This window comes from Callithrix jacchus, chromosome 10 (assembly GCF_049354715.1).
Source record: "Callithrix jacchus isolate 240 chromosome 10, calJac240_pri, whole genome shotgun sequence".
Classification (NCBI taxonomy): domain Eukaryota; kingdom Metazoa; phylum Chordata; class Mammalia; order Primates; family Cebidae; genus Callithrix; species Callithrix jacchus.
The window spans coordinates 110,310,816-110,321,004 of NC_133511.1; the positions used below are offsets into that span (position 1 = coordinate 110,310,816).

The 10,189-nt window shown below is 44.9% G+C and overlaps 1 long non-coding RNA gene across 1 annotated transcript; it reads left to right on the top strand.

The window, feature by feature from the left end:
• The first annotated feature begins 920 nt into the window (after positions 1-920).
• Positions 921-7,915, top strand: LOC118145494 (uncharacterized). The gene is made up of 3 exons (XR_004730635.3): positions 921-1,422; positions 4,267-4,480; positions 7,229-7,915. It is a non-coding gene; the product is annotated as an uncharacterized LOC118145494 (long non-coding RNA).
• Positions 7,916-10,189: the final 2,274 nt, after the last annotated feature.

Here is a 10,189-nt window from a genome sequence, read left to right on the forward strand (position 1 = left end):
TTTATACATAGACGAGGAAGCTGAGGCTCAGAAGAGGGGTGCACAGGTAGAAAAATCATCACTCTGAACCCAAGCTTATGTTTTCAGATTCCAAGTCCACACTCAAAAGAATTTGTCTCAGGAGGATAAAGGAGATCAAATGCAGCAGCTAGGAGTACACATTTGTTGCAGAGAGGGTGAGCATGAAAGTATGCTTAGAGCAAGGGGAAATCGGCATTCCAGGAATGCGGAGGACTGTCTTCGCTCAAGAAAACGTGACTCTTTAGTATTTTTCATTATGTGGAATGTTGGATTTAATTCAGCAAACATTTGCTGTGGGTCACCTGTGCTCTAGGCATGCCGGACATGTGTGAAAAGGGGTGTAGGTGATTTCATCCACAATAGAGCTTTCACATTTCTATGAAGCCAAAGTCTCCTAAATCTACGGCCTCTCCAGCCAGACCTTTTCTTCTGAGCTACAACTCAGACCACCACCTGGGATCCGACCCATCCTCCAGTTTTTCAGCTATCTACACTTGCATTAAAAACCCACCCATGATTTACTGGTTTAGATCAGTTGTTTTGTTACTTGTCATGATTTTGTGGGTTGGCTGGGCTCAGTTGGGTGGTTTTCCTGCTCAACATGTTGTCTTCTGGGACTGCAGTCATCTGGGGGTTCAGCTGGCCTGGAACGTCCAGGATGGCGCACTGAGGCACTCACATGCTGAGTAGTAGGTGCTGGCTGCCACTGTGGTCACAATGGGGCTGTCAACTCGTGCATTTTGGTTCTCCTCTATGTCACCTCTCCATGATGCTGGAGTTGCTCACAGCATGGTGGCTAGGTTCTAAGAGGAAGGAAGCAGAAGCTGTCAGTTGTCTTAAGGCCTGGATTCAGAAGTTCTAGAACACTAATTATTTGGTCAAAACAATAGTCTTCCTCTAGTTCTTTCCTTCAGGGGCACCAAAAGGGAGTGTTGAAAATACAAAGCTGATCATGTCATCATTCACATGAGTAACAGCTCTCAAAGGATCTCCAAGGATAAACACAGAAGACTCAACCTTTATCCAGATCTCTTTGTGATATGGTCCCTGTGAAGCCCTCCAGACTCTTCTCTACATACTTCCCAATGTGCCCGTGAGCCTTGGCCACCCCATGGACTTGAGATCCCTTCAGCAAGCTAACATCTTCATAGCCTCCATGTCATCACCCATGAGTACATATAGCAGGCACTCAATAACTGTGGAATAATTCACATGATCCTCTCATGTAGAATTTCCAATGATTTGAAGGAATTCCATTTGTGATATGAGCTCCATTTTAGTAAGCTGACTTTTCCACAAGTGTGTATTGTGTGCCTGCTGTATGCAGGCCCATTTTCCTACTGAGCCCCATTTGTTGCAAACTGGAGCTGAATCACTGTGACAGGTTTAGCAGTCTCTCACGTAAGTGCTGCCCTGGGAGGTTTTCTTGGCTCTGGGGCCTGGCCATGCAAAATGTTTTGGGGAAATAGAGGTTTAATTAATGCTGGCAGCTCCAGGTCTCCCATGCTCAAACAGCTGCCCTGGGAGACCCTCAGTGCCACTACTCATAACAGGATTTGGGGTGGGGTTAAAGGGGAAGGATAAAGACCACTTAATATCAGAAGATGTCTGATGGGGATCAGACAGCTGTCACGTGGTCCATTGTTACTATGGTTACTGAGCTGACAGCAGCTGCAATGGCCTTCGTTTATAACAGGAAGACGGAGCCCAGCCCAAGAAGAAGAGCTTGGCTTTGCCTCTTTCACACACAATAAACCTATGGCAGAGCGAGGAATAGACCCCAGGGGATCTGAAGCCCAGTTGAGCCGTGAGGACTCTGAGCTACCTTTGCTACCCAACCAGCCACCCTCAGACATCTCATCAAAGATGCGACATTGGCTTCTTGGTTACTGAGATGCAGATAGTGGCCTTTAATGACAACCCACTGAAAAAAAGGCATCACTAGGTTCCTTTGAAAAATGAGACTATGCCTATTGGGAAAGGCGGTTGACAGAGTCAGCTGAGCAGATCAGTTAAGACAGTTAGAGGCTGAGACCCGCAAATAATTGAAAGTGCTGAGGCCACATTTCTAAGGGCAGACAGAGCAAGATGCTTAGGAAGCATCTACGAGGCTGAGGGATGGATCTTTGAAGGTTCCCCAGCCTCTTCATGAAATGTCTCCCTTGTTATTTTGATCAATATTGTGCATGTTAGATGTTTAAATATTCTGAGTAATCACTCTGAACTTCTAAGGCACTAAAATGCTTTCATCTGGAGAAAAGGATTTCAGAAATAGGAGGTTCTCTTATTTAGCAAACATCTGTGGTATCTGCACATGGTGCTATGCAGGGAAATATATCAGAAGAATAACTGAATTTTAACATTGCAAGGATTTCAGTTATCACCTGTGGAATCCTTTTATTTTATCAATAAGGAAACCGAGGTTCAGAGACATTGTGACCAGCCCAAAGGGTAGGAGTTAGTGACAACCGGGATGGTGTTTTAGATCAAGGTAAACCTGATTCTGCTGCAGTAACAAATTAACTCGAAACCTGAGAGATTAACTTAATAAAAATATAAGTCTCCCTCCCTTCTCAATTCAAGGAGAGTCAGATGACTCATTTGGGCAGCTCTTCTCCAATTGGTGACTCAGGAATCTGGTTTGCCTCTGTCTTATGATTCCTTCACTTCCAGCCATGCAGGGAAGAGAAAGATACTTGTGGCATTCTAGAGGACATGGCTGGAAATGAAGGACACAGAGCATCTCCATTCCACTGGCCAGAATTTGGTAACAAGACAAACATAACAGCAAGAGAGGCTAGAAAATGCAGAGGAGAATGTGGAGACGCGGGAGCAGAAGTAGTCCTGCCACAGAAGCCAGAGCCTTGTCTAGTGCGTATTTTTCTAATTCATTCACTCACTCAGCAGATGTTGAGTTTCCATTATCAGGTATTGTGCCAGGTGATAGAGCAAAGAGAGTGAGTGAAGCCTAGCATGATCTCTCTTGCCATGGAGAGTTTACATTCCCATGGGGAAGACAGATGCTCATCAGTCCTCATACGTGTTAAATTACAAATGTCATACAGGCTAAGAAGAAAAGGTAAAGGGTAGAGACTTGACTTATTTAGATATATCACAGAAGTTTCCTGGAAGAAGTAAGAATTCAGTTGAGGTGTCAATGAAGAGAGTTAACTCAGCAAAGAAAGAGGAGAGAGTGTGCCAGCAGCCCTATGAGGGAACAGAGCACAGTGAGGATGGAGCAGCGGTGGACTGACCAACCAGCTCTCCAGAAAAAAAAAAAAAAAAGCATTTGTTGATTTTTCTAGTATAAAATATCCCCACTGTGATCAATTTCCAGCTACCAATAAATTCCTGAATATTTCCCATTGGCTCTTGTGAGCTTGGAGGAGCCAATTTCAGCACACAACTAGGAGAGTGTGAATGAGCCTAAAGAAAGAAGCAGGGTCCAGACAACAGGGCTTGGAGGCCATCATCAAGCTATTGCATGTTTTAGGCACAGGAGCATTATATAATCAGATTTGCATTTTTTAAAGATTCCTGGCCAGGTACAGTGGCTCATGTCTATAATCCCAGCACTCTGGGGGGCTGAGGAGGGCAGATTTCTTGAGTCCAGGAGTTCAAGACTACCCTGGGTAACATGAGGAAACCATGTCTCAAAAAAAAAAAAATTGTTGAGAGGGATTGGGAAGAACAAAGTGGTTACTGGATTAAAGAGGAAAAGAGGAAGCCATAACAGGCACCCAGGGAGAGAGGCCATGCTTCCCTCCAGGAATTGTTGATGGCACAAGGAGAGAGCAGGTATGGTGTAGGAAAGTAGTCACTTTTCCTCTCTGGCCCCCAGCTCTGTGCTGCTAGTTCTCTCATTTGATGAATTTGCAGGTTCTCCAAGCTAGACCATGGCTGACTGGGTGTTCCCCAAGCCCACGTCCCTTGCCAAAGGTGAGATGTGCAGGAGAAAGTTGCCTGGGATAAGGAGTGGAGATTCTGGGCCCCACCACAGGGTCTTGCAGAGCCCAGGAGAGCTGAGATACTGACAGTGAGGAGAGTAAGTAGTGCAGCTCAGTCCAGGCCCAGGACTCCTGTTGCTGACTCTGAGCAATTCTGGGCTGCATCTTAAGGCACAAAGAAGAAAGGGGAGAAAGGGATTGGGTCTGGGGGGCCCTTATCCAGAAATTCAAGTCTTTGAATGGTAGGAAACTCTTCTGGTGTTGGAGCAAATTGCAGTGTTACTGTATTAACCATTAGGTCATCAGCTGCCCTGGCAGGGCCTTCCTTCAAATCCCGATTCCATCTCAGCACAAGATGAAGTCACACGTTCTAATGCTCATGAGCATGGCTCCTTGATGCCCTTCCATATTCTGAAGCTAATCTAAAGGCTCCAGTTGGTTCTAGGTTTCTGGAATGTACAACAATTACATGACTTCGTCTGGAGAATTTCACCTGCCATATTGGAAGGAAGGTTAGCATTTTTTTCAGAATTGTGATGCTTAATCTTGTGGGGGTCATGTGAATGTAATAAAAGCAATTTCCTTTTCCAGAAAAATGTCTGAATGTAACATATATATAATTCCATGTGAAACTCTAAATTGTTCAAGGATGATATGATGCCTTGAATCCCAGATTAAGAGTCTCTAGTGTGGTTGAAAGGAGAGTGGAAGAGTGCATTTGGCTGGGCACAGTGGCTCACCCCTGTAATCCCAGCACTTTGGGAGGCTGACTCAGGTGAATCACAAGGTCAGGAGTTCAAGACCAGCCTGGCCAACATAATGAAACCCCGTCTGTACTAAAAATACAAAAACATTAGTCAGGCCTGGTGGTGGGGGCCTGTAATCCCAGCTACTTGGGAGGCTGAGGCAGAAGAATCGCTTAAACCTGAGAGGCAGAGATTGCAGTGGGCTGAGATCGCGCCACAGCACTCCAGCCTGGGTGACTCAACAACAACAACAAAGAAAAAAAAAGGAGAGTGGACTTGAAATAAGAAGAAATGAGTTCAAATCCTTTGTCTGTGTATGCACTAAGCTGTGTGATCCGTTGGCAATAACCTTGATATTCTGGAGCCTTCATTTTCTTATTGGCAAAATCACCTCTACTTTATAGGAATGTTGTGAGGATGACCTAAAGCATAGTGCTGCTGTGTGAATAACAGAGAATTCTCAAATAATTTTAATTTTAAAATTCAAATGATCTCATTTGTTTCTGACCCTCTAATTTCTTAATAACGCAGCTTGGCTTAGTGGAAATAGTAGGTATTGAAGTCCCACAGGTATGTGTTATTCTAGCTCTGTTGCTTATTAGCTGGGAGTCCCTAGATGGATGAATTAGCTTAAACTGCTCCAACTTTCATTTCTGTATTTCCAGAAAGTGAGTGACACATGATTTGGAAATGTGGTTGCGATTATTCCCTTTCCTGTGTCCATAGCCTTTTGCAATGTGACTTTGCAAAGAGGGTGAGTCTATTGATCTACTTCTTAATCTGAGCTGGACTTGTGATTTGTTTTGGCTAATTGACTGTAGCAGAAGTTATATTGTGCCAAATTCTAAGCCTAGGTCTTGAGAGATCCTGGAAGTTTCCATTCTGCAACATAGAATCCTGCCCAGCCACCATGTGAAGAAGCCCAATCTATCTTGCAGGAGGACAAGAGATTAAGTGAGCTAGTTATTCCCATGACTCCAACGCACAGCAAGCCAATTCACAGAAGCCGAGCTCATGACTGAACCCATATAAAACTAGAAAAAACCACCCCGCTGAGCCCAGCCAAAGAGCCAACCCATAGAATAATGAGCTAAATTAAAATTGCAAGTTATTTTAAGCCACTAAATTTTAGAGTGCTATGTGTCAAGAACTGATACAAACAGGGAGATGACAGTCTCCTTGACAGGACCACTGTGAAAATATGCAATGCTGATTCTTGTAAGGTACCTAGCATAGGGACTGGCACATGGAAGCTGCACAACAAATGGCTTGGATGATCATTCCTGGTTCTCAAAGGCAGTGTTACCAAGCACTTCCAGCAATGCCTGATAGATACACCAGCTCATTAACAATTGTACAAGAATCAATTCTATAGCCTCCAGCTCTTAAGAAAGGTACAGTATTAATTCTCTGAACCAACCTCCTTTCCAGATTGGCCCAAGCTATCCACTCCTTCTGGAGAACCTGCTGCCTGATGCCCACAGCCTGTCCTCTCAATGCTCTTTTCCCTCCTCGAACAGAGTTGTATACTCACTTAGAGTTAGTTGTGTTTGTCTCAGAATCTTTTTTTTTTTTGAGTCGGAGTTTCGCTCTTGTTACCCAGGCTGGAGTGCAATGGTGCAATCTTGGCTCACCACAACCTCCACCTCCTGGGTTCAGGCAATTCTCCTGCCTCAGCCTCCTGAGTGGCTGGGATTATAGGCACGTGCCACCGTGCCCAGCTAATTTTTTGTATTTTTAGTAGAGACGGGGTTTCACCATGTTGACCAGGATGGTCTGGATCTCTTGACCTCGTGATCCACCCACCTCGGCCTCCCAAAGTGCTGGGATTACAGGCGTGAGCCACCGCACCCAGCCCTCAGAATCTTTTTATGCCAGTTGATCTCATTATTGATTTATATACTTTAATTAACTGATATGTCGACTAATGACATAGAAGCATCAAGGAAAGTCAGTTCTGTGAGAACCAAGGTGGGTGCTTTGCAAAGACCCATTAGGGTAAGTTGCTTTTAGAACTGCTGTTAAAATAGGTATGAGCAAGTTATCTGTAAAAGGTTGGGAAAACTCACAAAATTCTAGAAGGATTCTGCCATCAGATTGCCAGGAAAGTGTCTCCAAGTTCTTCCTCCACTGCAGATAATGCAGGACTGGAAATTGCAAATGAGGCATCGTGAGTATGCGCACGAAACAGTGCTGACATTTATTAAGTGCTTCCTACACGTCAGGCTCTGAGCATTTTGTCTGTACTAATGTATTTCAAAATTTAAAAAATTTTGACACAGAGTCTAATCATCATAATGTGGGAAAACTAGTGCAAACTATAATTTAGATTAAAATACAACATTTAAAGTGTGTGTCATTTTGAACTTATAGAAGTATAACTTACATATGAAAAGTACAAAGGTCATAAGCATAGCGTGGTGGATTTTTACAATGTGAACTCACCTTTTTATCCATGCCAAAATCAAAAATATAATACTCACATTCCTCAAATTCTGCATATTTTGTTTCTAGGATTCCCCCAATTTAATCGCATTCTAAGATGGACCAAGCAGAATACTCCTCTATGGAAGGGAAGAGGAACCACCGGCACTGACCCACGAATTGGAAGATGCTGCCACCTAGAGGATGTGAGGGAAAATGAATCCTCCCCTAGAGTTTCACTTTTTTTGTTGTTTTTGTTGTTGTTGTTGTTGTTGTTGTTGTGAGATGGAATCTCGCTGTATTGCCCAGGCTGGAGTGAGTGCAGTGGCATGATCTCGGCTCACTGCAACCTCTGCCTCCCTGGTTCAAGCAAACCTGCCTCAGCCTCTCAAGTAGCTGGGATAAAAGAGGCCCGCCACCCCTCCCCCTGCTAATTTTGCATTTTTAGTAGGCAGGGTTTCAACATATTGGCCAGGTTGATCTTGAACTTCTGACCTCAAGTGATTCACAAGCCTTGGCCTCCCAAATTGCTGGGGTTACAGGTGTGAGCCACCATGCCCGGCTGACTCCCAGACCTTTACCTCTCCCTATGAGGCCTTCTCTGCCCTTTATCTAAAATTACCAGCTCTCCACCCATTGTCCCATCACTTCCTGTTCCCTGTCACCTTACTTTTTCAAACCCTGGCACTTGTCATTATTTAATATTCCATCTAATTCCCCTTACCTGTGTAATTTCTCTTGCTGATGGTCTGAGTTCTTCTTCTGGAATAGAGGCCCTAGGAAGGTAGATGTAGGGCCTGAGTTGTCCGGCAACGTATCTCTAGCCCTAGAGCAGTACCTGACACATCACAACACTTCAATACATATGTCAAGTGGACAGACAGGAGCCCTATCCCCGACCCATAGCCCTGCCCTGTGGGCCTTAACCCAAGCCCTGAGGTTTCATGGCACCTTCACGCACCTTTGCAAGCTCACTCCACCTCTTCCCTTCTCCCCATACCTTGTAGGGAGGGCCAAAGGGAGAGTCCAGAACCCCCAGGCACTGTGTAAACTGTTCCAGGGCTGAAATGGGAAGAGCCGTGGCCAGAGCTCCTGGCCTGTGTCATAGCCTGTGCTAGTGGCAGGCAGCCTGGAAGGTCTCACTGTGTCATGATTAAGCCAGACCAGTCTACCCAGCAGTGAATTCGAGTTCCACGAGGTAACCAGCTGGGTGGCCTCTCACAACGCACTTTATCTTGGTGAGGCTCAGTTTTGCCATCCATTAAATGGAGAGAATGAAGTGTGACAGTGGGCATGATGTGCTTCACCCAGGGCCTGGTATGTGGTTGGCACTGGACTAGTGGAAATGATTACCACTATTTTGAAGGGTTAGAACTGAAAGGAAACCTCAAGGTCCTATGATCCAGGAGAAGCACTTTTCATTATTATCTGAAAATTCTGCCATCGTTTTATGTGGGAATTCAGAATAAAAGACAAGCTGCTGTGGGGGAAAGAAGGTAGGGAGAAGAATCCCCTGGGATCACTGCATCCCAAGCCCTCCTCCCCACTGTCCACACCATCCACCCCGAGGGATAGTCAGAGCCACCTCCAAAGCGCTTTGAGACCAACAGTGGTGATCCACAGCCTCGTTTTACAGATGGGAACACCAAGGTCAAGAGAGGAGAGTGCTGGGCTGGCTCCCAGACCTCCTGACTCTCTGTCTAGGGTTCGCTTCAGGCCCTCTGCTACTTCCCAAGCCATTCATGGGCTTATTTCTTAGCTGGTTAGTGAAGGGCTCAAGGGAAAAGTGAGCTCCTTTCACCTCACTCAAATCAGGGTGGACTTGCAGATGAAGCAGGTGGAATTTAGGAGACTTTTGAAAGAGACTTAATAGCATATTGGAGAAGAAATCTCAGAGTCAAAATCAAATTGGTGAATTGGAGGAAATCTACAGGCAAAGCCAGGGCCAATGTGATGTCATGGAACAAAGATGCCAGAGGGAGTTGGGAAATTATTGTGAAAACAGAATGAAATACGCAGTGAAAAGTACTTTGAAAAGTGCTTAAGTGCTAGATAAATGACAAGATGTTTATTGTCATTCATATCATCATTACACTTTATGTTAATCAACAGGACTGGAAGTCATTCTAATTAGGAGATTCAATACCACGAATACAAATTACCCGATATGTGCAAAATGCTGATTTCTGGGACCCACCTCAAGAGGCTGATTTAGGGATCACCCATGAGCCTAGTGTTGAAGGTTAATAAAATCTGAACCTTCATCCTTTGCTCCAGTTCCGTCACAAAACTGAGTTATTTACTTATTGCTTATGACACTAACCACATTTCAGATCTTGGCCCCAAACTTTCAAGTGCTCATAATTAGCATAAGTGTCTCGGGAATGAACAAAGGCAGAATTCCCTCTCTTTGACAGCTGCAGTGAGAGTACGGTCTTTTCAATTTTATTGTTGCAAACAGTCTGATTAGATGCAGTATAAAACTGAGATCATTTGTGAGAACATCCGTCTTAGTTTCTGTGCAAGACAGAGACATGTGGGGTGTGGCTGACTGTTTTCAGGGACAACCATTAATTCCTTCACTCCCCTTACATTGAGAGGTGGAGTCCAATTTCCCTCACCTTCAACGTGAGCTGGCCTTGGTGATTTGCTTGGCCAACAGGGTGTGGTAGAAGTGACCTTCTGAATCTTTCTAAACTAGTTCATAGAAAGCCTCTTGGCTTCTGCCTGCCTGGCCCCTTTGGCACCTTCACTCTGGGTATTCACTCTTAGAACTCATTTGTTTCTTTCTTTTTATCTCGGCTCACTACAACCTCCACCGCCCGGGTTCAAGCAATTTTCCTGCCTCAGTCTCCCGAGGAGCTGGGATTACCAGCACATGCTACTGCACCCGGCGAATTTTTTGGTAATTTTTAGTAGAGATGGGGTTTCACAATCTTGGCCAAGCTGGTCTTAAACCGCTGACCTCGTGATTTAACCACCTAGGCCTCCCAACGTGCTGGGATTAGAGGTGTGAGCCACTGTGCCAGGCCTCAGCTTCTTTCTTTAAAT